Source organism: Mixophyes fleayi, chromosome 4, assembly GCF_038048845.1.
Source record: "Mixophyes fleayi isolate aMixFle1 chromosome 4, aMixFle1.hap1, whole genome shotgun sequence".
NCBI lineage: Eukaryota > Metazoa > Chordata > Amphibia > Anura > Limnodynastidae > Mixophyes > Mixophyes fleayi.
Genome location: NC_134405.1, coordinates 251,707,188 through 251,733,727, shown reverse-complemented (window position 1 = coordinate 251,733,727; position 26,540 = coordinate 251,707,188).

Here is a 26,540-nt window from a genome sequence, read left to right as displayed (position 1 = left end):
TGGATCTCCTGCAATCCTGTTTTTTAATTGAAATAGATCCAGAGTAAGCAACCGTCAATCTGTTTCAACTGTGAAAATCCCCCAACACTCAATATTGCAGTCCTATTTTTACCCTATATCCACTGCTATCCTTCATTTTAATTAACGGTCGTATCCCTGGATACACCTTTCCGCTAAAAATTTGTCTAACCCTTTCTTAAACATATCTATTGAATCTGCCATCACGACCTTCCCTGGCAATGAATTCCATATCTTGACTTCCCTTACTGTAAAGAACCCCTTCCTTAGCTGGTTGTGAAATTTCCTCTCCTCTAACCTGAGGGGGTGACCACGTGTCCTGTGTATGGTCGTTGGGGTAAAAAAGTTCCCATGAAAGTTCTCTGTATTGACCCCTAATGTATTTGTACATAGTAATCATATCTCCCCTTAGACGCCTCTTTTCTAAAGTAAACATGCCTAAACTCGCTAACCTTTCCTCATAACTTAATGACTCTATACCCTTTCAATTTTGTCGCCCTTCTCTGAACCCTTTCTAGTTCCAAATTATCTTTTTTATAGAGTGGTGCCCAGAACTGTACTGCATATTCAAGATGAGGTCTTACCAATGATTTATAAAATGGCAAAATTACACTGTCTTCCCTTGCATCTATGCCCCTTTTTATGCATGCCAATACTTTGTTTGCCCTTGCAGCTGCTGCCTGACATTGAGCACTATTGCTAAGTCTACTGTCTACGAGCACTCCCAAATCCTTTTCCATTATAGATTCTCCTAAATTAATTCCATTTAATTTATAGATTGCGTTCTTGTTTTTGATCCCTGAATGCATAACCTTACATTTATCTGTTTTAAACCTCATTTTCCATTTGGCCGCCCAATCCTCCAGTTTATTTAAGTCCCTCTGTAGAGAAGCTACATCTTGCTCTGATTTTATTACCTTACAGAGTTTAGTGTCATCTGCAAAAATAGAAATTTTACTCTCTAAACCATCACCAAGGTCATTAATAAATATATTAAAAAGGAGTGGGCCCCAGAACGGAACCTTGAGGTATTCCACTTAAGACTTTTGACCAATTATAAAATGTTCCATTTATCACAACTCTCTGTTCCCTATTCTCTAACCAGTTTTCAATCCAAGTACAAATGTTGATTCCTAGACCCAGTTCCCTTATTTTGTAAACCAGCCTCTTGTGTGGCACTGTATCAAAGGCCTTTGCAAAATCTAAGTAGACCACATCTACTGTGCTGCCCTGGTCTAAGTTACCACTAACTTCCTCGTAGAAACTAATTAGATTAGTTTGACATGACCTATCCCTCACAAATCCATGTTGATTCCCACTAATAATTTTATTGCGTACCAAGTAATCCTGAATACTGTCCCTTAAAATACCTTCCACTAGTTTCCCCACTATTGATGTCAGGCTTACAGGTCTATAATTCCCTGGTTGTGATCACGTCCCCTTTTTAAACAACGTTGTTCCGATGACTTTGAAAAATGAGAAAACTCAAGAACTTGTTTATTTTGTAATCTCCAAGATCACTAATAAGAGTTCAACTAAGAAAATTACATTTAGGGAAAGTTGTGGTGTGCTGAGGTAAATAGATAAAACAAAGTCTTTCATTATTATCCAAAGGTGCACCTTTTGTGATGAGTGATCAAAAGTACTTAAATAATATATAATAATAATCCAGTTCCAATCAGATATTGCATATTAATGAAGAACTTGAATTACCTGACATACAGTTAATCCGTCCGGCCACTGTTCCAGTTGGCAAATGAGATGTTTTGTTTCCTTCAAATATGTGCACAATACAAAGGATATTTGGGCCACTTCACACAATCGATGGCTGAAAATCCATAATTACAACTCATTACGCACTTTCTGCAAAGTGATTTTTCTAAGGGTCTCGGTCAGTCATTAAAATGAATAAAAATAAAATTAAGTTCCGGTTTAGTGGAACAGCGTGTAGATCTTATCCTGACGCGTTTCATTAACTACACAGTAATTTCTTTAGAGGAAAAATACAGTAACACTTTGTGTGAAGTCCAGCTCACAATGAGAAGATGAGAAGGAAAAATACAACAACACTGTTTAAATTCCAGCTCACCATGAAAAATCACCTCTCCAGGGCGTTCCTCTTAAACTCATTGTCCTAATCGCAACCCTTTACCAGCTGGATGAAAAGCACACCCTTAGGCTAAATGTATTTGGACATCAGTAATAATCCCTATTAAAACCTATTTGCATCGTGTTGGCAAAAAAACAATATAACACAATAACAACAATATGAGCATTTTTTACCTGATTTATATAAACCCTTTCTTGTTTTATATTAAATCTGTATAACATTCTAATTAGTTAATTAAAACCTCCAAAAATATATGACCATAGAAAACAGGATTTAACATTTATATAAACTTGTAAAGACAAATGTCAAACATTATCACTTGCATATCAAGCTGTTATGAAATATAAATATATATATATATATATATATATATATATATATATATATATATATAGTAACAAAGGGAGGCATTTATCTGACAAGAGGCAGAGAAAGTATACAAACAGAATAAAACATTGGCACAGTTATGCACCTAGGTTGAGGTTAAACCAGGTAAAAACGTATGTGTAGTTTAAAGTTTGCTAACTTACATGATTTCCTCTCAGCAAACAGACAGGGTGTGTCTGATTAGTCCAAACAGAGGCAGTGATGGGCGTTTCCTTATAAAGAGAAGGTGGGTGTGTCACCTGCCCATCAAGCTAAGGCTGGGGGGAGGAGTATCATGTATAAAAGCTTGACTGTGTTACTTGTTCAGTGAGACCAACGCTGGGGTAGCTGGCTGGTCCTGAGAGAGAGCTGGTCTATGTATAACTAGCGTTTAGGGTCTCCAAGTATTGCTGTGAAATCTGTACGTGTCAAAACATTTACCATCCTGACAATAAAACTACATAAAAAGGAAGAAGTTGTTTGCGTGTGCTTCTGCAGTAGCGGGCTCTTGCCACAATATATATATTTATATATATATATATATATATATATATATATATATATATATATATATATATATACGTATATATATATATATATATATATATATATATATATATATATATATCTTTACTAGTAACAATTAGTTCTTAGTTATATAAAAAATTACCCAAATTATTATTCACTAAGTTAAAATCAAACTAGATGGAACTTAAACTCCCAACACCCTAATCAATGCTGTTCCCATAATACATTGCCAGAGTATTCATCAGTTGCCAAGAGCATGTGTTTTAATACTTTGCCACTATATATAAAAATGAGGATGCTGAGAGATGAAGGTGGCCTGCACACATACTATAAAAATTCAAAGACTATGCACACAATACATTTTGAATGTAACAGGACATCCATCATAGACAGTGCAGCTACAGTAACAGGCAGTGGATGGGCAGTGGTATCAATGAATAGAGTTACACATTTTGGAAAGTAAATAGATCCAAAACCAAAATCTTTTTAACGTAAGTTCGACAAAACTGGTAACAAAGCAAAACATGAAGTTGGTTTAGAACCGACACCGATAAAGAAACTGAAATACGAGGATCAGTGCACATCTCACATCTCAACTGTTTCGCCAAGACCTGGGGGTAATTGTATGAATCTCCGGATTCTTCATCTCCGGCGTGTTCAGCCTCTTCAGCGCTTAAATTTAAAGCGGCGCTGCATTGTAAAGGGAAGTTTCCCTTTACAATGCAGCGCCGCTTTAAATTTAAGCGCTGAAGAGGCTGAACACGCCGGAGATGAAGAATCCGGAGATTCATACATTTACCCCCTGATCTCCCTAAATATGCCCATTTCCACCCAATTACACCCAGTTTTTGGTGAAGCATTGCACACTATGTCCGCAAGTCGATATCAGAACACTTAAGGAAAGCCCAGCCAAACTTTCTTTTTCAGTGATTTAAGTCTTCATCATCATCATCAACATTTATTAATATAGCGCCAGCAAAATTCCATAGCGCTTTACAATTGGGAACAAACATTAATAAAACAATACTGGGTAATACAAATAAACAGAGAGGTAAGAAGGCCCTGCTTGCAAGCTTACAATCTATGGGACAATGGGAGTTTGAAACACAAGAGCACATGCTACATCATATTGCACATTGGACCAGCTAGAATGCAAAGGTAAAAAGTATTGAGTGGGCTGTGTGATCAGTCACACATCAGTCAGAGGGTTGTTGTCTTGTGTTGAGGGTGTGTAGAGGGTGGTAATTGGGTAACCTAGAGAGATTAAGATGCTGGTTGTGGAATATCATAAGCTTTTCTGAAGAGGTGGGTTTTTAGAGAACGCTTGAAGGTTTGAAGACTAGAGGAAAGTCTTACTGTGCGACAGAGGGAATTCCACAAAGTAGGTGCAGCCCGAAAAAATCCTGTAACTGGGAATGGGAGGAAGTAATGAGAGTGGAAGAGAGATGCAGATCTTGTGCAGAACGGACGTGTCAAATTGGGAGATATTTTGAGACAAGTGAGGAAATGTATGTCGGTGCAATTTTGTTGATGGCCTTGTATGTTAGAAGAAGAATTTGTATGGGTCTCATTGAAAAACCGGCAACCAATGTAGAGACTGACAGATTGGCTCAGCAGAGGAAGAATGGTTTGCAAGGAAAATCTATCTGGTGCATGCAAAATAGATTGTAGAGGTTCAAGTCTTGGGAAGACCTTTAAGGAGAGAATTGCAATAGTCGATGCGGGAGATGATGAGTGCATGAATTAAGGTTTTTGCAGTGTCTTGTGCAAGATATGTGTGTATTCTGGAAATGTTCTTTAGATAGGATAGTTACGAGTCAAGAATGACACCTAGGCAGCGAGTTTGCGGGGTGGCATATATGGTCATGCTGTCAACAGAATTAGAAATGTGAGGCAGGAAGCTTCTATTGTTGGGTGCAAATGTTATTAATTCTGTTTCTGAAAGATTGAGTTTGAATTAGTGAGAGGACATCCAAGATGAAATGGCAGAAAGACATTTAGTAACTTGAGTCAACACAGATGGTGAGAGATCAGGAGAGGATAAATAAATTTGTGTATCATCTGCATAGAGATGATACTGAAATCCATGGGAGCTTATTAGTTTTCCAATAGAAGTGGTTTACATAGAGAATAGCAGAGGACATAGAACTGAGCCTTGTGGTTCTCCAACTGATAATGGAAGCAGAGTGGAGGTTTTCTTTTATTGTAACTCTTCAGCGCTGCCATCATATTTTGATATGTTTTTGATTTCTGGTTCTTGGTTGTGAAACGCTTTTCTTAATTTATCTGGCACTAAATGAAAGACACTTGTTTCATGTTCACAACATACCTCACCAACAAGTACCTGACTTGTAACCACACTGTGAAAATTAGTGTGACACCTTATGGCTAATCCAGAATATCACATATTGTATGAGCATAAAGTAGGAATAGTTAAGACAGCTTGCTGTAGACTTTGGCTAAATTGGTGGAAATTGGAACCGTTGTGAAGAGGTCATTGGAAAATAGACTGGAAACAAGTGGAAATGAATGTTAATGCTATAAATAGTAATATAGGAACAAAAACAGCTCAAAATGTCATTACTTTACTTATTTTTCACAATTTTTTATTAAATCCAGTTACAAAACCAAAACCTTTCACGTTTATTCAACAAAACCTGTAGCAAAGCTGAAACACGAAGTTGTTTTAGTACCGATACTGGTTCCGAAACACAAGGGTCAACGCACATTTCTAGTAAGAATTTAGATTACTTAATTTTATTAGCCTATCTTATTAGTTATATGATAACTGTTTTCAAATAGGACAATAATAGACAAAGCTTTCAACCCCAATCTGTATGTATGTATATTAATAGACTAAAGTGAGCTAGCAGATTTAAAATTAATTAGCTTCAGGTAAAACACCACACCCTAATATGTTTTTGACAGGATAGAAAAGACATTTAAATCTCTAAGAAATGGACAAATACAGGCTCAAGATTAACAAAGCTAAGTCTTGATTTTTATGGCGATTATTGTAAGCCAGTACATAGCTTTGAGCTCATACACTGCAATATGCTGAAAGCAAAATGTAAAAGGGTTAAGTACATGACCTTTTTGCAAATGCCAGGAATCATTTCAGCCCTCCAGGTACAATGCAGTAAAGGTGGGAGACACAGTATTTGGCTAATAAATGAGCTATTCTGAATGAAGGGTACTATGTCAAACTAAAGTAGATGTAGCACAGTAATGACATGTAAAATGTAACAATATATTACATTACACTGTAGAGCCTTTTGAGAACCCACTTCCTCTATAATGGGTGATATAAAAGCCATGAGAGAATTTAGAATATTTTAGTAAAGTGGATATTTTCTCTGATTATTTTCTCTACTTCCCTTACGACAAAGAATAACTAGTCACAAAGTAAACAAACAAACATATTTCTAAAGGCTGTGTTCACTTATGTTATCCTCTCAGCATTTCTATCACAACAACTTTCTAGCTAAATACTAGCCATACAAATCATGTTTCATATATCAAAATGAAAGAAGAATATTTTGCAATCAAAAGCGCTCCTACAAGGCCTACAAGGTGATTATGAGGGCAATCACTATACCCCACAACACAACACAACATACAAAATAAAAATACACTAATTTCCCTTGATAGGCGCTACACAATATCCCTAATAGAAACAAAAAACAGGAAAAAAAATTAAAATATAATAAAAAGAAAATACAAAATATGTTGCTCAACTTGAGTCCATAGGAAATACCAGGTGATTCTTCTATGTAATTTCCTCCAATGATAACCTCCAAAAACATATGACAAAAAAATAGATAAATATATAGTGTAGTAGGTGAAGATAATGTTATTACTTCAAAGAATATTACATAATTATTTAAAATTGGAAACATGAACACATTCATGCAAAGCATATAATTCATTCTTGTGGTATATATGTGTATAAACTCAAAAGAGTTAAAGGAGCCACCTAATGGTGTAAAGTAAGAACAGCAAGCACCACATATATGAAGATCTGCTCTGGGGTTTCTCCCTATGTGAATAAGCTTACTTGACTCCAAATATAATGGGCCTATATGGATCCAATATCAAGTATATTGAAGAACTTGAAGTTTTTCACTGACCCTGTATTAATCCACGGGACATATGAATGGGAAATGAAGGAAGAAGCACAGAGTTCATTATCTCACTTTTAATTTTTTTTTAAAATAAAAACAAAGTATAGACATCTGACACCCTTCCTATTGGAAGGTGGCTGGTTGTTTTTTTTCTAAGGACATTGGACTTCTGCCATTTCAGTTACTTTTTCAACAGCCTTGGGGCACATGGGTTGCACCATGTCACATGCTGGACCATCCGATGCAGGTGTCGGGGTCCGGCACTCTCTGCTTCCTTCCCCTGAGAATTTTCCAAATGAAATGGATTCAGCAAGTGATCTGTCTCCCAAGGAGTAACTCCAGCATTTCTGGTGTCCTGTGGAGAAACATGAGAAGAATCAATTTGTACAGTGTCTTCAGAGATTCTCAACTGGGCTCAATTCTCTTCATAGTTCCTTGGTTCATCCTGTGTTAGCCGCAGCAGTACCTTCTTTCAGCAGTTCCAATTGCGACCAGCCATCTCAGAATTCCTTCCCTGGCTAAGCACGATGGGGATCCCAAAACATGACGCTGGTTCCTTAATCAGTGTGTGATTCAATTTGAATTACTATCAAGTAGCTTTCCAATCAAGAGGCTTATGTTATTACTTTGTTTACTAGTCAAGCCCTGGCATGGGCCTCCCCTGTGGGAACATAATGACTCGCTTCTATACTCTGGTACATCTTTTATCGCGTGTTTATTTAAGATCTTTGATGAACCCAGACATTCAACTTCTGCAGCTGACAGTCTCTTACACTTGTGTCAAGGTTCCAGTACCATAGATCAAAATGTGATGCAGTTTTGTACCTTCACCTCAGAATGAAAGTGGAACAATGAGGCTCCAGTTGCAGCATTTTGACGGGGTATTTTCGACCAAATCAATGATGAGTTGGCATCCCACAAGTTACCTTCTTCACTTGATGATTTGATTTTTTTGTGCAATCACATAGACATTTATTTTGGGAAATCTCCCAGGAGTAGGAACAAGTTTGGCTACCTTGCATTAGACTGGTACCTCATTTTCAAGATCCGTCCTCAAAGGAACAAATGCAGTTGGGTCATTCTCGTTTGTATCAAGAAGAACAAGAGCTAAGGTTCAGAAACAACTTATGCCTTTACTGAGCCGAGGCAGGCCATTTGCTTGCATCTTGCCCTAAGCATTCAGAGAACACCAAACCTCTTTGGTGTAGGAGAGGACAGGCTTGGTTCCGTTCACCACTTTCCCTCTGTAACAAGTCATTGTAATGGTTCTATACCCTTAAGCTTAATTTGCTCTTTTGGTGCCGTGAGTCTTCCTGTTCTTTTGGAATCTGTGGCTGGCAGAAAATTTATTTCCCCGGCTATGGCAAGTAAGTAGTCCTTGCTTCTTTTGACTTTGAAAACCCAATCTACTTAATCGATATATGATGGCTGAACTCTGTGTATTACGATTGAATACAATACAGCCACTCTAACTTTGTTAATGAAAGTCTTGCACAAGGAGAACATCACTTTTCTTGTTATTCCTTGAACCTCTAGCTCCATCATTTTGGGCCTCCCTGGTTGCAGTTGCGCTCCCCACATATTGATAGGGTCACTGCTTCATATCATTCCCAATGTATCAGTAAAATGACACCCTCCTAAAAAAAAATCACTGTAGCAACTACCGAATTCTCTTCCACACTAGCACAATATTTGGACTTTCAGAATGTTTAAATAAGCACCAGTCTGAAGTTTAAACCACCCGATCACACCTGGGACTTTCCAATTTATCTAACCACTGGCAAGATTCAACCTTGAGGTTGTGTTTACCCACTTTCCAGAAGCAAAGGCTATGCCTGAATATATAAATGAAAACCTTCAGATAAGTTTAATTAGACATACCACTTCTCCAGCAGGGGCAGGATTCTTTTTTGTAGAAAAAGAAATAAAGGAGTCTTTGACCTTGCATCAATTATCGTGATCTCAGTTCTGTTACTATTAAAAATCGCTATCCACTTACTCTGATTACTGAAGAATTTGACAATAGCAGTGGAGCCATTATCTTTGCCAAACTAGAGGGGAGCATACAATCTCATTCACATATGTGAGGGAGACAAGTGGAAGACTTCCTTTAATACCTGTGACAGGTTAGACAATGCACCTGCCATTTTCCAAAATTTTATCAACAAGATTTTTAGAGACATGCTTTATCTTTGTGTCATGGTGTACCTGGATGACATCTTGATATTTTCTAAACATCTGACTTCTAACCATATTCAGGTGGCAGAAGTACTCATCCATACTCAGAAACATCCACTTTTTTGCAAAGTTGAAGAGTGTCTTTTTGAAAGTGATCAAGTAGTAGCTCCACTTATTGTTCTTATTCAAAAGGGTGCTAATGCCAAAAAATTTCTGTTTCCATGTCATTCTTTGTCCTCAAGGAAACATTCTCTTCTACACCAGTGCTCAAGCCACCTGACACTTCTCAACCATTTCTTCTAGAGGTAGATGCATCTGCTGTTGGGGTAGGAGTAATCCTCTCTCAAAAATCTTTTAACGGGAACATATATCCTTAAGCTTCTATTCTCGCAAATTTCCTGACTGTTTGAATTTAGTTATGTGTGATTTACCACTGCAAACTCAAGGTATTTGCAGTGGGCATTCTGTGCACAAAGTGTTTTGCACTGTAAGTCCAGGTATCCCAAAAATAAAGTCCACTGAAGACAAAGACATCTTTATTGGAGGATTACCACATACAATCAACTTGTTCCCACTTACCTAAAAATGAAGACACATGAACACCACTTTGTGCATCTCATAACTTACCACTGTGCAAGTTGTTTGTCTGAGATACACCTCATATAAACATAGATCAATGTGACATGCCATTAAATGCTACATTTCACCGATATATTGTAAATTGCAAAATCCCGTTGATGGGTTTCCCACGGCCAAACATTACATATATTACCTATCTAGGGGCTGAAGTAACCACCTGGTAAGTTACACTATAAATTTCTAAATCTACTTCTCACCTAGTAAGGCTCATTTACAAACAATGCATTTAGGTGCACAATTTAAACTGTTAATAAATGAGCCTTAGTGTTGGTACATTTATCAGACTGGTTATTTTATTGACTTGCATTTCCCCATCTGCACCTTTTTCTGGTTATGAATTGATTGAAAACCATTTTTCTTACTTTATCATGAAAAATATACATCATAAATTGTGCAGCCTCTATGTTTATATCATAGTGCAAGAGTTAATGTATCATGAAATATATACTATAGTAAACATTGTGTCATCGTGTATGCTTATTTTGTATTGCCATACACTTAATGTACACATTCTCTGGTTTGACAGGTGAAGCACATAATATACTAAAACGTAAGTCACAAAATAATAAAAATAATATTACACCCAATAAAGGTAAAGCAATCTGATTAGTTTAGCAACTTTATTATACATAACACGAAAAAGTGTTTGATCCAGGAGACCATAGGAAGTATTTGACCTGTTTACTGAAACAGTGGCAGACATCATTTCAGGTTTCAGAGCACACTAATTAAATTAGTCAATTCTTTGGAATAGCAGTAAATTAAGCTCTCCTCTAATTATAATCAGAATTGTAAAGTGAAATATGAAACACATTACTGCTTAATGAAAAAAAACATAATTGTACCACAATATTTCTAAAATACTCATGGATAACCTCTCCATCAAGGAGAAAGACAAGATTTGCCAGTTAAAAATGCAGGTTACCTTTTAATCTGATGAAGTAATTTTGAACTAATAGCAATGCTTCTTCATCCTTATTTCTAATAAAGTATTCTATGTGAGATATATAGGAAAATGAGTGGGTCACTCTATCATATTAAATAATCTTTGGTAGCCTATCTTGAGTAATTATGAAAGTGGCTGCAAATGTTGTTCAGAAACTAAACAAGGGATCACCAGTCAATATAAGTCAATATACTTTTCCTGACAGTATAATTGTTGATTTATTAATATTTAATCACTCAAATACTCTACATTATACAACAAAGATAGGCAATCAACTACATATTAAAAAAATGTAAACCTGTCTCCGCAAGAATTGACCTTCTAGGACATTGATTGGAGTAATGAGACCTTTGGCATCATGTTGACAGGAGCATTTTCAACCTTAAAATAACCACCTTGCGAAAGAAAACAATCTGTAATATAGAGGTTTACTGTTGTTTATTTCTTTGAATTAAAATACAAAATATTAATATATTTTATTATGTGTGCAGTTCCCTAAAATGAAAATAAGAGTCATGCGCATAAGCGATCTTTTGTTCTATTAATGTTGCATTGTTCTAAAATGCAGTCCACATGGATGGAGGTCTCTGAGGTTTTTTGTCTAGTGTTTGAAATTACAGCAGGTTATCTGAAGAAAAACAAGCCAATACTAAACTGTCTGCACTCATTTACAATGTTATTTAAAGCTGCTTTACCACTTAGCAGAATATTTTCCTAAGTTGGCCCCTTCTCCTGGCCAGATCCCAGGGGGCTGCTCCATGCAGCCATTTTTTTTCCAGGGTTCCTCCATTTCACTCACAACACCAGCTGTATTAAAGTAGCAGAGCCCCAGGAAAAATGGCTGCATGTAGGCTCCGACAAGGGGAAGAGGCCATCTTAAGAAAATGCAATTTTCACACAATGGATTATTAACAGTGCATAATTACACTCATGTTCATAAATCTTGACGCTGAAAGAAGCTGTATATTGTAACTATCTGTATCTGTATAATGTAACTCTATATGCAGTTGCAATGAATCACATCTGCATGTTTCTCAACCAGTATTTCAAATGACTAAAGAGAAGCATCGCAAACCAATTTCCACCCATCAGTAAAGTTTTCATCCAAATCCTTCCAGTGGAAGTCTTGGAACAAGCTCCCCAGTTCAAAGTTCTGCCAAAAAATTATGATTTCAACATTTGTCACTCTGTCGCTATGTGGTCTAATAGCTTACTTTTTCAATACTAAATAACTATGTAAGATTTGTCAGCTGTACCTTGAGAGCTGTGGTAGATATTCACCAACAAACAAATACACAAACTTCTACTTTTACATATATATAGAAGATTAATAGCATATAGTGTACACAGTTTTATGCAGAACAAATTCTTTCAAGCATACGTCTAGTTTTTCAAAGAAAGCAATCATTGCTAAAGAGAGTAATGCTTCTCTTACATAATTTTGGAACAGAAGAAGTCAGAGCATGTGTGTGACTGACTGACTGGCTGGCTTGCTTCCAAGGATACAGACATGCTCTGTACAAACAACAGATCAATGAATTCATACATTGTCAGCTATATAAGGCATAATTGACATGTTGGGTCTGAGTTATTAAGTAGAGCAAAGCAAAAAAATGGAATAAGTTTGTTCCTGTACAAACCATGTTACAATGCAAGGGGTACAAATTAGTTTATTATTTTGCACATAAATTAAATACTTGCTGTTTTTTCATGTAGCACATAAATACTTGACAGCTTTATTTTCACACTAAAATTTAAAGTTGATCTCGGACATGCTTTATCCCAAATATAAATCTGTCCCACATTTTAAATTTACCTCCCCCTCCAATGCAACATGGTTTAACCCAGGTGCAAAGTTTAAGTAAGTATTTATGGGATATGCATTGAGAGTAGTAAGGAGGAACTTAATAGAGTCAAGGGGATGGAGAGGGGGGAAAGAAAAAGCATAGCCGATAAGGAGAGTTTGATATTTTAGAGAGTATGATATTATAGGTATTACGGAGACCTGGTGGGATGGTACACATGGCTGGGCAGTCAACTTAGAAGGGGAGAAGGAGTATGTCTCAATAATAAGCCAGAGTTAAAACCAAGAATTCAGGAAGTTAGTTACTAGAATATTGACCATAATATAGAGGCACAATGGAGGAAAAAGTTCAAATAAGTTGCTGATAGGGATATGCTATAAACCGCCAGATATTAGTATGATTGAGGAAGCCCAAATTCTACAGCAAATTGAAAAGGCTACACAACTAGGTCAAGTTTTAATTATGGGGATTTTAATTATCCGAACATTGATTGGAGTAATGAGACCTGCGGTACTAGGTGAAATAGGTTTCTGAGCACGCTAAAAGACCATTACATGTCCCAATTACTAGAGGAACCAACTAGGATACGGACTATACTGGAATTAGTAATAACAATTAATGTTGACGTAATATCAGATATTTAAGTAAGGTAACACTTGGGAAACAGTGATCATAATATGGTCTCATTTGAAATTAGTTTTCAGAAGCAACGGTAAAAGGGATCAACTAGGACTTTAAACTTTAGCAATAGTTTTAATATGCTAAAGGAGTCTATGAAGTGCATAGAATGGGATAAAGGTTTTGAAGGAAAAAATATGGAAGAAAAGTTGGTTGTCTTTAAAATGTTGCTGGAAACATACACGTATAAGTTCATTCCTATGGGAAATAAATGTTAAAGAATTAGATCTAAACCAGTGTGGCTAAATAAAAAGGTAAGGGAAGAAAGGCAAAAGAGTGCATTTAAATTGTTTAAGTCTGAAGGGTCAGAGGAGTCCTTCCATAGGTACAAGGAATGTAATAAAACATGCAAAAAGGAAATTAGATTGGCTAAATTAGAAAATGAAAAACAAGTTGCAAAAGAATGTAAGACAAACCCCAAAAAGTTTTTTAAGAAATGGCAAAAGGATTAAAAAAGATAATATAGAACTCCTAAGAAGTGAGATGGGTGAATTGATAAATGACACTAAGGAAACAGCAGAGGTATTAAACACTTTCTTTTCTTCAATATTTACTAGAGAGGAACAAATGGTAGGAATAATACATTAAAATGGAAATGAAACCGTATCATTAATTAATACTTTGCTGACAAAGGAAGAAGTCCAAAGGCGACTGAAGAATATTAATATAAATAAAGCTCCAAGTCCAGATGGCATACACCCAAGAGTTCTTATGGAGCTAAACTCAGAAATAGCTAGACCGCTATTCTTAATTTTCATAGATTCAATCTCATCAGGCTCAGTACCAAGGGATTGGCGAATAGCAGATGTGGTGCCTTTGTTTAAAAAGGGGACAAGATCACAACCAGGGAATTATAGACGTGTAAGCCTGACTTCAATAGTGTGGAAACTACTGAAAGGTATAGTAAAGGATAGTATTCATGATTACTTTGTGGGCAAAAAGATTATTAGTGGCAATCAGCATGGATTTGTGAGGTATAGGTCATGTGAAACTAATCTAATTAGTTTCTACGAGGAAGTTAGTGGGAACTTACACCAGGGCAGCACAGTAGATGTGGTCTTCTTAGGTTTTGCAAAGGCCTTTGATACAGTGCCACACAAGAGGTTGATTTACAAAATTAAAGGAACTGGGTCTAGGAAACAACATTTGCACTTGGATCGAAAACTGGTTAGAGAATAGTAAACAGAGAGTTGTGATAAATGGAACATTTTCTAATTGGTCAAAAGTTTTAAGTGGAGTAGCTCAAGGATCCATGCTGGGGCCACTCCTTTTTAATATATGTATTAATGACCTTGGTAATAGTTTAGAGAGTAAAGTTTCCATTTTTGCAGATGACACTAAACTCTGTAAGATAATAAAATTAGCGGAAGATGTAGCTTCTCTGCAGAGAGACTTAAATAAACTGGAGGCCAAATTGAATATGAGGTTTAACATAGATAAATGTAAGGTTATGCATTTAGGGATCAAAAACAAACACACGATATATAAATTAAATTGAATTATTTTAGGGGAATCTATAATAGAAAAGGATTTGAGAGTGCTCATAGACAGTAGACTTAGCAATAGTGTTCAATGTCAAGCAGCAGCTGCAAGGGCAACTAAAGTATTGACATGCATAAAAAGGGGCAAGGGAAGACATTGTAATTTTGCCATTGTATATTTCGTTAGTAAGACCTCATCTTGAATATGGAGTACAGTTCTCGGCACCACTCTATAAAAAAAATATTTTGGAACTAGAAAGGGTTCAGAGAAGTGCAACAAAATTTATAAAGGGTATGGAGTCATTAAGTTATGAGGAAAAGTTAGCCAGTTTAGGCATGTTTACTTTAGAAAATATGTGTCTAAGAGGAGATATGATTACTAAGTATAAATACTTTAAGGGTCAATACAGAGAGCTTTCATGGGAACTTTTTACCCCAAGGACCATACACAGGACACACGGTCACTCCCTAAGTTTAGAGAAGAGAAAGTTTCACAACCAGCAAAGGAAGGGGTTCTTTACGTTAAGGGCAGTCAAGTTATGGAATTCACTGCAGGGAAGGTTGTGATGGTAGATTCAATAGATATGTTTAAGAAAGTGGTAGACAACTTTTTAGCGGAAAAGTGTATCCAGGGATATGACCGTTAATTAAAATGAAGGATAGTAGGGGATATAGGGAAAAAAGAGGTCTGCAATAGTGGGTCTGGGGGTATTTTTCCTGTTTGAAACACATTGGTGGTTACTTAATCTGGATCAATTTCAAGTGAAGGATCGCAGTAGATCCAAAATAGGTTAAACTGGATGGACTGGTGTCTTTTTTCAACCTCATCAACTATGACATACAAGCTTCTTTCTAAAAAAAATGCTCCTCTCTCAAACTTCATTTATGTCCTATATTATTACAGTGTGGGGATATTGGGACACCTATAAAATCTTTGATTACATGTCACTTTTGAACATTTTGATTACATGGGTATTTGTACACATATAATGCACTTACTCTCATAAAACACCCCGGTTTGGTACAAAATCTATTCAATTGGAAGTGCAAGATGAATGACGCTTAGTGATCTCTGGAGCACCCAGACCCCGGAGGTCACTTGTTTACTTTACGTGTCATTGTATTAATTCTTGTTTTATTGTGTGTTAGCGCTGTATTATTTAAATATTATTAATATCCAACCATAGGATCAATCAGTAATTATTTTCATGAATTTATTTTACACTGAGAGAATGCAATGGTGGTTGGGACCATAGAGAGATACTGTGGTGAGTGGAGAAAAGGTGGAAACAAATCTGCAGCTGTATTCTATATTTGTTTGATGGAAGTGACATCACTGCCATCAGCTTCTCAACCAGGAGGTGCTGGCTGACAGGTAATACTTGGCAGAAATTCTCAGTTCTCAGTATATACCAAATAGTAAAGAAATATTTTCACTGTTCTCCAGCCTCTTCTTCTTGATTTAAACTCAGTTCTAGAAAATCCATGCCTTTTACAATTCACACGGCAAAAATGTGCACGCTGTACCCATTGGGTCTCATTTAATTATCTCATCCCCAAACACAACAACAATTTGTTTTTACATGTGGAGGCAATATGAAATGCATGAGTACATCCAGCCCACATGTAGCTAGGACCTCCCCAATCTGCTCCACTCCTCCTACCCTAAGATGCAAACAATTGAGGCGCATTTACTGACTCTGCCATCTTTAATGAGCAAATCCCTGCACCTCAATACCTTGCATAAACGAGAGCTAAAGCTATAAAGGTTTGTTTAAAAAAGTTTTACTTTTTAAAAATAATGGTTCAAAACAAGTTTACCACAACAATAAAATATCCCAAAGAATATTTAATTTGACAAACCTGATAAGCTAATTTTAAATTGCAAACTTTAGAAGCTAGATATATTGCAACTAACTATTAAATTGCAGCTAGCATACCTGCACAAGGTAATTGGTGAAATAAGTCTGTGCATCCAAACCCAATGCAGAGCACTTACATTTGTGACAATATAAACCCAAACGCAGGACACTGATTTTATTCTTACAGTAGCTGAATGCAGAAGCCATGTCAATGGTTTCCATAGATCATCAACATCATCACCATTTATTTATATAGCGCCACTAATTCCGCAGCGCTGTACAGAGAAGTCACTCACATCAGTCCCTGCCCCATTGGGGCTTACAGTCTAAATTCCCTAACACCAGAGCCGTAACTAGGGTGGTGCGGGCGGAGCCGTCGCCCAGGGCGCAAGCCCGAGGGGGCGCAGCAGACGCCCCCTACCTTCCCCTCTGTGGCACATAGTAAAAGACAAAAGTTAAAACAAAAATAAAAAAAAAATTGTGGCCCCTCCCCCGACTCGCGGCAACCCCCCGCGACTCGTGCGCGCGGGGGGGGGTGCCGCAAGTCAGGGGAGAGGGGGGTCGTGTGCTGCAGGAGGGGGGAGGGGCTAGTGTGCTGGCTGGATATCAATCTATTTAGCTCTCATAGACTAACCTGCAGGAAACGGCAACGTGGACTGTAAATGAAGCAAATCAACACTGGAGTCTAAGTGAAAATCAGTAACAGGTTAGAGACGCAGGTCTTGTAGTACCATATCAGCTGGAGAGCAGCAGTTTGCATGCATCTGGTTTGTGTATACTCCTGTGATGAAAGGAAGATAAGGGGTTAATGTATTCCCACAGCCCCAAAGTAGAACTCTGTGACTGTGAGATAGGGCTGCAAATTATCCCACAGCACCTGACATGTCTGTTGCCGAAGGTTGGGCATTCTGTCCCTGGAATGCTGTTTCCTATATATTGTTACATTACATAGTGACAGGCAGTAATCACATGGGGGCATATTCAATTGTTGGCGTTACTGGCCAAAGTAACGCGGCGCGCGCACTATTACCGTCATTACAGTAAATACCGTTATTACGGTACCTTTCACGCTGGATTTCAGCTCGCGGTTTAGGGAGCTGCGAGCTGAAATCCAGCTTAGTATTACCGTAATAACGGTAATACTTTTTACGCCGCGGAAAACGGGAACAATTGAATATGCCCCAAGGAGTCATAAATGTCATTTATCTTTCTCAGTTTGTTTGTGACGTGCAGACTACTGTGGGTCTGATTCATCTTCCAACGCAATGTGAACACAACTTATGTGTAAAAAAACAACGCACGTAATTTGTACGTATGTACAAAAATATTTTACAAAATAAATTCTAGAGATGGGCGGGTCCGGTTCTCCGAGAACCAAACCAACTCGAACTTTGGGTATCCGAGTACCGAGCTGAGCAGCTCGGTACTCTCCCGCCCGTTCTGAATCCAAATCGAGGCCGAACGTCATCGTGACGTCGTCGGATCTCGGGGCTCGGTTCTCGCGATACTTCAACTTTAGAAATACACGCTTCCACAGCAATCCATCGCCATTTGACAGAGGGAGAGAGCAGGGTGTAGTCATAGGCTAATTAGAGCAGGGACAAAGAATACAATATTGTTCTTGCAATTGCTCTAACCAAAATCGCTAGTGCAGAGAGGAGGATAGAGGTTTATCATTTTTTCTTAATATTTGGCACTCCCCAGCGATTTTGGGGTGTCCCCCATAATTGTGCATAAATATTTCTGGCTGTCAGAAGTCATATCTGTCAGCAGTATCTACCAAATAATTTTTAGCACTCCTCAGTGCTTTTGGGGTGTCCTCCCTAATTGTGCATTAATATTTCTGGCTGTCAAAAGGCATAACTGTCAGCAGTATCTACTAAATAATTTTGAGCACTCCTCAGTGCTTTTGGGGTGTCCTCCCTAATTGTGCATTAATATTTATGGCTGTCAAAAGTCATATCTGTCAGCAGTATCTACTAAATAATTTTTAGCACTCCTCAGTGCTTTTGGGGTGTCCTCCCTAATTGTGCATTAATATTTCTGGCTGTCAAAAGTCATAACTGTCAGCAGTATCTACTTAATAATTTTTAGCACTCCTCAGTGCTTTTGGGGTGTCCTCCCTAATTGTGCATTAATATTTCTGGCTGTCAAAAGTCATATCTGTCAGCAGTATCTACTAAATAATTTTTAGCACTCCTCAGTGCTTTTGGGGTGTCCTCCCTAATTGTGCATTAATATTTCTGGCTGTCAAAACTCATATCTGTCAGCAGTATCTACCAAATAATTTTTAGCACTCACCAGTGGTTTGCGCTCAGAATGGATTCAAAGCAGTCCACATATGATCTGAATGAGCAACCAGGTTCTGTCACCAGTCCTGATGTTAGTGTTCACAGTACGTCATCTGGCCAAGGCGATGTCAAACAGCAGAGTGTTTCCAAATTAGTGCAAAAAACAAAAACCAGAAATTTTTTTACTGTATTGAAGCGAAAAAGAAGTGTAACTGAGCAAAAGTTAAGTGACGATAAAAAAAAAATTGCAAGCATGCCATTCTACACACGCAGTGGCAAAGAGAGAATGAGGCCTTCACCTTTGGGTATTAGTGGCAGATCCCAAAAAGTTACCCAGCCTACAATTGGTGCACAACTACTGTTACGCGTCAAAGCCGAGCTGCAAGATAACAGTGAGGCATTACAGGAGAATATTTGCTCTGATTCACAAATGACAACAATCCCTGTGGAGAGTCCATCCAACAGTGGGCTGTCTAATCGTGAGCTTTCTGCTGATGTGTGCCTTAATAGCCCGAGTGTAGCCGGTGATACCCAAATTGAGGATGCCACTTTGGAATTAGAAGAGAATGAGGGGGAGATTTGTGTAGGCGACGAGGGCGCTAATGATGATGTTGATGATTATGATGCAGACAGATACCAAATTGCCTTTCTCAATTTCTATTTATATTCTAGATTATATAACGGCTGAATAGTTTTCTATTTTACTCCTAGTGGAGAGAGGATCTGATGCAGACAGATACCAAACTGCCTTTGTCCATTTCAATTTATATTGTACAGTATATAACGGCTGAATTTATTAGTATTTTATACAAGTGGAGGGGGGCCTAGAGAGACAGAAACCAAACTGTCTTTCTCCATGTCAATTAATATTGTACAGTCTATAACGGCTGGATTTTTTGGTATTTTATACAAGTGGAGGGGGGTCTAGAGAGACAGAAACTAAACTGGCTTTCTCCATGTCAATTAATATTGTACAGTCTATAATGGCTGAATTTTTTGTTTTTTTAAAAAAGTGGAGGGGGGCCTATAGAGACAGAAACCAAACTGTCTTTTTCCATTTCTTTACATATTTAACTATAAGTGTAGGGTGTAATATACATCCAAAGACGATGGCTGCATTGCCAATATGCATAGATGGAGAGGAAGACAATCTGTTTTGTGTGTAGAATAAACGAAGGCCTACCAACGAAGAATTAAACAGTTTTTTTGGATGATTTATTACCTCAACAATTAGATTACTTATCTCTAAAACAGTTGGAGCACTAAATTGGGTTATTTTAGGCACAAAAACATGTATTTTCCAACAAAATAGCAAAACAAAACCAAACAAAACCAAAACCAAAACCAAAACACAACGGTAGTCCAGATCCAAAACCGAATCCAAAACCAAAACACGGGGGTCAGTGACCATCTCTAATAAATTCACAACTGTTAATACTGTAACCATTATAAAATATGTTTTTTTTTCTAGAAATTATAATTCTTTTTTCTACATAAAATACATAAATTAGGATGTTCTTAATGCTTCTCTTACTTGCAAACACATGTTCTAGCATGCCTATGTGACCGTCATCACTATCAGTTGTCACTTACACCTGCCCTGTAGCTGGTGCAAGTGATACAGCTAAAAATACCAGCTAGGTCCTGAACTTGAATCGGCCCCATGTCCGTGCACCCGACCTCGGCACGTCCTCCTGTACATTGCTTACGTTAATCTGCCCCTTCCTGACTCGGTCTGCTCTTCAAAATGTATAGTAAGACATAGGCAGTCTGAAGGGGCACTAGTACGCGGGCATGAATTGCATACAATTGTGTTTCCTGGTATACATCCCGTTCTGGCGCATGCGCAGACCGATTTCACACACAGTTCAGAATATACTTATTCATGTACTGCAGAGCAAGTGGACACAAGACGGTATTATTGTGCTTTTATGGAAGGTGCTCCTGAACGATACAAGATCCTGTGGGCTGATAATTCACCAGTAACTGAGCGTTAAATAGCAGATAACAAGTTATTTACAGTGATAAGTAATAGCTCTAAGAACTTCTATTATATTCAGATCCACCCATCCCGATTTTGTTTAAATGTTTCCACTTTCCTCATTTATCTATTATATAACTCAGGAGTGTAATATCATGCTGGATATGTCTTTATTTGATTCAGACTTCTCAGACCCTGGTTTATATGTGCATCTTTTATATTATTTATTACCATTTATTTATATAGCGCCACCATATTACGTAGCCCTGTACAGAGAATGTAATGCATCTAGACAGCAGTGGAGAAACAGCCACTAATAACCACCTTCATCTGGGCTTTATGTTCTGTTCCAGACCCTCATATTTCATCTTACCATCCCGTTCTCTCAGCAGAATCTTATTCTGGTTCCACCATCTCTTAGATTCATAATTGTGAGTATCTCACTATCCATCATCATCATCATCATCATCAGCTATTTATAACTATAATATCTATAAGCTAAGTACTTATCTTTGTATTTGTTTGCATCACAAGATGCATCTGACATATGACTGACCACTTCTGCATCCACCTTGGTGCAGAGATCCAAATGATCATCTATACAGAGAGGGACGAACATAGTTCTCCAGAATGCTGTGTGTCAGTACAGAGCCGTAACGAGGCAGGTGCGGGTGTTGCCGTCGCCCAGGGCGCAAGGCCAAGGGGGCGCAGCAGCCGCCCGCTACCTGCCTCCTGAGAGAGAGATATTAACTTACAAGGGTTTGATGCTTCAGTCTTTAAGTTCCGCAGTGGAACGCTTGTGCGTTCCACTGACAACCAACCCCTGACAGACACTACAGCCCAGCGTCTGAGTGACATGCTAGGAACACACATATGCAGCAAGTAAGACAGAATCCCCTCTCTCATGTCCTCCATTGTACCCCAGACCCACCCACCCTTATACCTAGGCCATCTCAGGGCCCTATCCTCCCATGACTGTCACCAGCAGGCATTAAACATGAGGGGCATTGATTGGCAGCAGGGGGTATGAGTGGCAATAGGAGATACGTGTGTGCATATTAGTTCTGGTGAGGTTGTACAATGTGCAGCATTTGTAGTGTGCACACTGATTATAATGGGAATTGTTGCTATAATAAGAAATTGTATCTGGGTACAAGTCTCTTCACAACAAGCAGCATGACTATATATATATATATATATATATATATAATATATATATATATATATATATATATATATATATATATATATATATATATATATATATATATACAGCTGCATTCCCACAAGATGTAGTGGATCCCTGGTTCACATTGTCAGACCCAGTGAACTCTCCTTGGCTACAGTTTGAATTGTACACTAAGCTAAGTGGTGTATCTTGTTTTCTGGTTCTGTTATACTAAGACTTTAAGCTCTCTGTCCTTTCTTCAAGAATAATGTAAAATCCTATGTTGCTGGGGGACATCTGCCTCACAGGATGGTGCCATAGTGGGCTACCTTGAGCTGGGGCACTGGGCAAGCTGCATTTTGTTTCCTTTAAAATGTTCCTAATAGGCTGGTGAGTCAAGTCTTGCCCCCTGGGCTAACATTTGCCAGCCCTCACCTGTATGCTGTCCCCACAAGTGGCTCTACCAGGATGCATAAGATAATGATGCGAGACAATGTATAATTATATGTTTTTGTCACATTTTATCCTTAGTATTATGAGTTCTGTTTTATTGATTTAGGACCCTCCTATGTGCTTGATTATGGTATGTACACAGGTACAAACTGTTTGACCTCTCTCTCTCCCCTCTCTCCCCCCTCTCTCCCCTCTCTCTCTCCCTCTCTCTAACTCTCTCTCTCCCCCCCCCTCTCTCTCTCCCCCGCCCCCTCTCTCTCTCTCGCTCTCTCTCGACCCCCTCACTCTCTCTCCCCCCCTCTCTCCATCCCTCTCTCTAACTCTCTCTCTCTCTCTCTCTCTCTCTCGTTTAAACACACCTGTTAGATTAAACATGTTTGTTAGATCCCTGGTTTTTAAATAATATTTGATTATATGAAGCAAATCGATAATATTAAAAGGATTTCAACTACATCTGAAGCAATGTTTGTTTGAGAGACAAGGATAAGACATGACAATTTTTGACACAATATATTAAAGTAACTTAAACCTACACATACTGCAGTATTTGAGTTACATTGAGGAATTTTACGAATAAGACAGAACTCATCTACATCAGTCCCTGCTCCATTGGGGCTTACAGTCTAAATTCCCTAACATACACACAGACACTTTTTGCTGTTCTTATTTGAGTATTAAGTGCATTAAATATTAGAATTCCTATATACGCTATATATTTCTTGAATACTTTAAATGCTCATTAGGCCAGAGAGCCGGTTGTTAATTTATTGGAATCCCACCTTTGTGTGTGTATATATATATATATATATATATATATATAAGAATTCTTTCAGTAAAGTGCTAGCCACACCCACACATTAGGTTGGCCACACCCACTTGTCAAATGCCACTCCCACTTAGATGGGGGCGCAGATGCCCTGTCTCACCCAGGGCACTAAAATGTCTAGTTATGGCACTGCCTAACACACACACATACACACAAACTAGGGTTTATTTGTTAACAACCAATTAACCTACCAGTATGTTTTTGGAATGTGGGAGGAAACCGGAGCACTCGGAGGAAACCCACAGAAACACGGGGAGAACATACAAACTCCTCACAGATAAGGCCATAGTTGGGAAGTGAACTCATGACCCCAGTGCTGTAAGGCAGAAGTGCTAACCACTACGCCACCGTGCTGACCCTGCATAGATCGTATAAAATAAGACTATTAACCATGTGTTAAAGTCAAGCTGACATAAAATTAAAGATTATGCACACAGAACATTTGATTTAGTATTATTAGTATTTCACTTCTAGGTCCAAGACATTTCTATATGAAACCTCTGCCGCCAAGCGGAGAGCAAAAAATCCAGTAATGCCAGTGCCAGCAGGGACTACACTTCACAATGTCCCCGGCAACTAATAATAGATTGCTGAATCGCTCATGCTCGGGTCTTTTGCCAAATTTTGAAAAGGAGAATGGCAGAGAAAAAGCTTGCAGAGGGCTTAAGGAAGTTTCTAGAGAATTCCTTTAAGGGAGAAGGAGCCTTATAAGTGTGAGGAGATAGCCGGTGATTTAAATTAGGGATGAGCGGGCTCGGATATCTGAAATCCGAGCCCACCCGAACCTTGCCGATCCGAGCCGGATCCGAGACAGATCCGGGTAATCCCGCCAATTGCAAAACTGAAAGCGAGGCTCCGAGTCATAATCCCGTTGTCGGATCTCGCGATACTCGGATTCTATAAATTTCCCGCTGGCCGCCGCCATCTTCACTCAGGCATTGATCAGGGTAGAGGGAGGTTGTTTTAGGTGGTCCTCTGTCCTGGTATATCCTGTGCTGTGCTGTGCTGTGCTGTGCTCAGTCCAGTGGTGCTGTGTCCTGTGCTCTGTCCTTCTGAGTTCAGTGGTGCTGCTGGGTCCTGTGCTGTGTCCTGTTCAGTCCAGTGGTGCTGTGTCCTGTGCTCTGTGCTTCTAAGGGCATAGTTATTTCCCCATTCTTCCCAAGTGTTTAAAAAAATAAAAAAAAGTTATTAAAAAAAATACAAAGAACTAATTTAATTTTTTTTTAATTACAAAAAAATTTGCACAACCAATCCTGCAGTATAAGCCCATTGGTACTGCAATATTACCAAGTTCACACATTCAGCAGTAAAAGTCCAGTGGTACTGCAATATTACAAAGTTCACACATTCTGCAGTATCAGTCCAGTGGTGCTGTGTCCTGTGCTCTGTCCTGCTGAGTTCAGTGGTGCTGCTGGGTCCTGTGCTGTGTCCTGTTCAGTTCAGTGGTGCTGTGTCCTGTGCTCTGTGCTTCTAAGGGCATAGTTATTTCCCCATTATTCCCAAGTTTTTAAAAAATAAAAAAAAAGTTATAAAAAATAAATAAAAATAAAATAATTATAATCAAATTTGCAAAACCAATCCAGCAGTATAAGTCCATTGGTACTGCAATATTACCAAGTTCACACATTCTGCAGTATCTTGTGCTACATATAATGGAGACCAAAAATTTGGAGGATAAAGTAGGGAAAGATCAAGACCCACTTCCTCCTAATGCTGAAGCTGCTGCCACTAGTCATGACATAGACGATGAAATGCCATCAACGTCGTCTTCCAAGCCCGATGCCCAATCTCCTAGTACAGGGCATGTAAAATCCAAAAAGCCCAAGTTAAGTAAAAGTAGCAAAAAGAGAAACTTAAAATCATCTGCGGAGAAACGTAAAGTTGCCAATATGCCATTTACGAAACGGAGTGGCAAGGAACGGCTTAGGCCCTGGCCCGTGTTCATGACTAGTGGTTCAGCTTCACCCAAGGATCTTAGCCCTCCTCCTCCTCCCCCCCCTACAAAAAATTGAAGAGAGTTATGGTGTCAGCAACAAAACAGCAAACAACTCGGCCTTCTAAAGAGAAATTATCACAAATCCCCAAGGCGAGTATAAGGGTGTTGGTGGTTGCGAAGCCTGACCTTCCTCTCACTGTACGGGAAGAGGTGACTCCTTCCACCATTTGCAGCACGCCCTCTGCATATGCTGGAAGGATCACCCACAGTCCAGTTACAAATTTGGCTAATGAAGGTGTGAATGTTGTACACCGGGAGGAGGATATTGATGTAGTTGGGGGTGAGGAGGATGTTGATGATTATGATACAGACAGATACCAAATTGCCTTTCTCAATTTCTATTTATATTCTAGATTATATAACGGCTGAATAGTTTTCTATTTTACTCCTAGTGGAAAGGGGATCTGATGCAGACAGATACCAAACTGCCTTTGTCCATTTCTTTGTATATTTGAATTTCTAGTTCTACAGTCTATGCAGGCTGTTTTTTTTATATTCAACTACAAGTGTAGGGCGGGGGGGGGGGGGGGGGGCATAGATACTAGCCACCAAAAAAAACGTGGTCTATTTAATTTAACTTTCTAGATCCACAGTTTGTGCAGCCTGCTTTTTTTTATCTTCAAAGTATTTACAAGCCTTGCAACCTAAATTAACAAGAGGTAGTGACGTGCTAGAACTCCACCCTCTATATGCTGCAGAGGATGGAGGAGCATCAAAAGGCCATTCAAGCCTACACAGCCACCTACGACATAGGAAACCCTCATTTTCTTCCACATCTATGGCTGCGAGGAAAAAGCTCAGTTTTCCTAAAAAAGGCGCTGGCGGGGATGCTGATAACATCTGGTCCGGACTGAAGGACCTGCCAACCATTGCAGACATGTCTACTGTCGCTGCATTGGATGCTGTCATAATTGAAAAAATGGTGGAGGATTACTTTGCTGACACCATTCAAGTAGACATGTCAGACAGTCCATATTGTTACTGGCAGGAAAAAAAGCCAGTTTGGAAGCCCCTGTACAAACTGGCTCTATTTTACCTGAGTTGTCCCCCCTCCAGTGTGTACTCGGAAAGAGTTTTTAGTGCAGCGGGT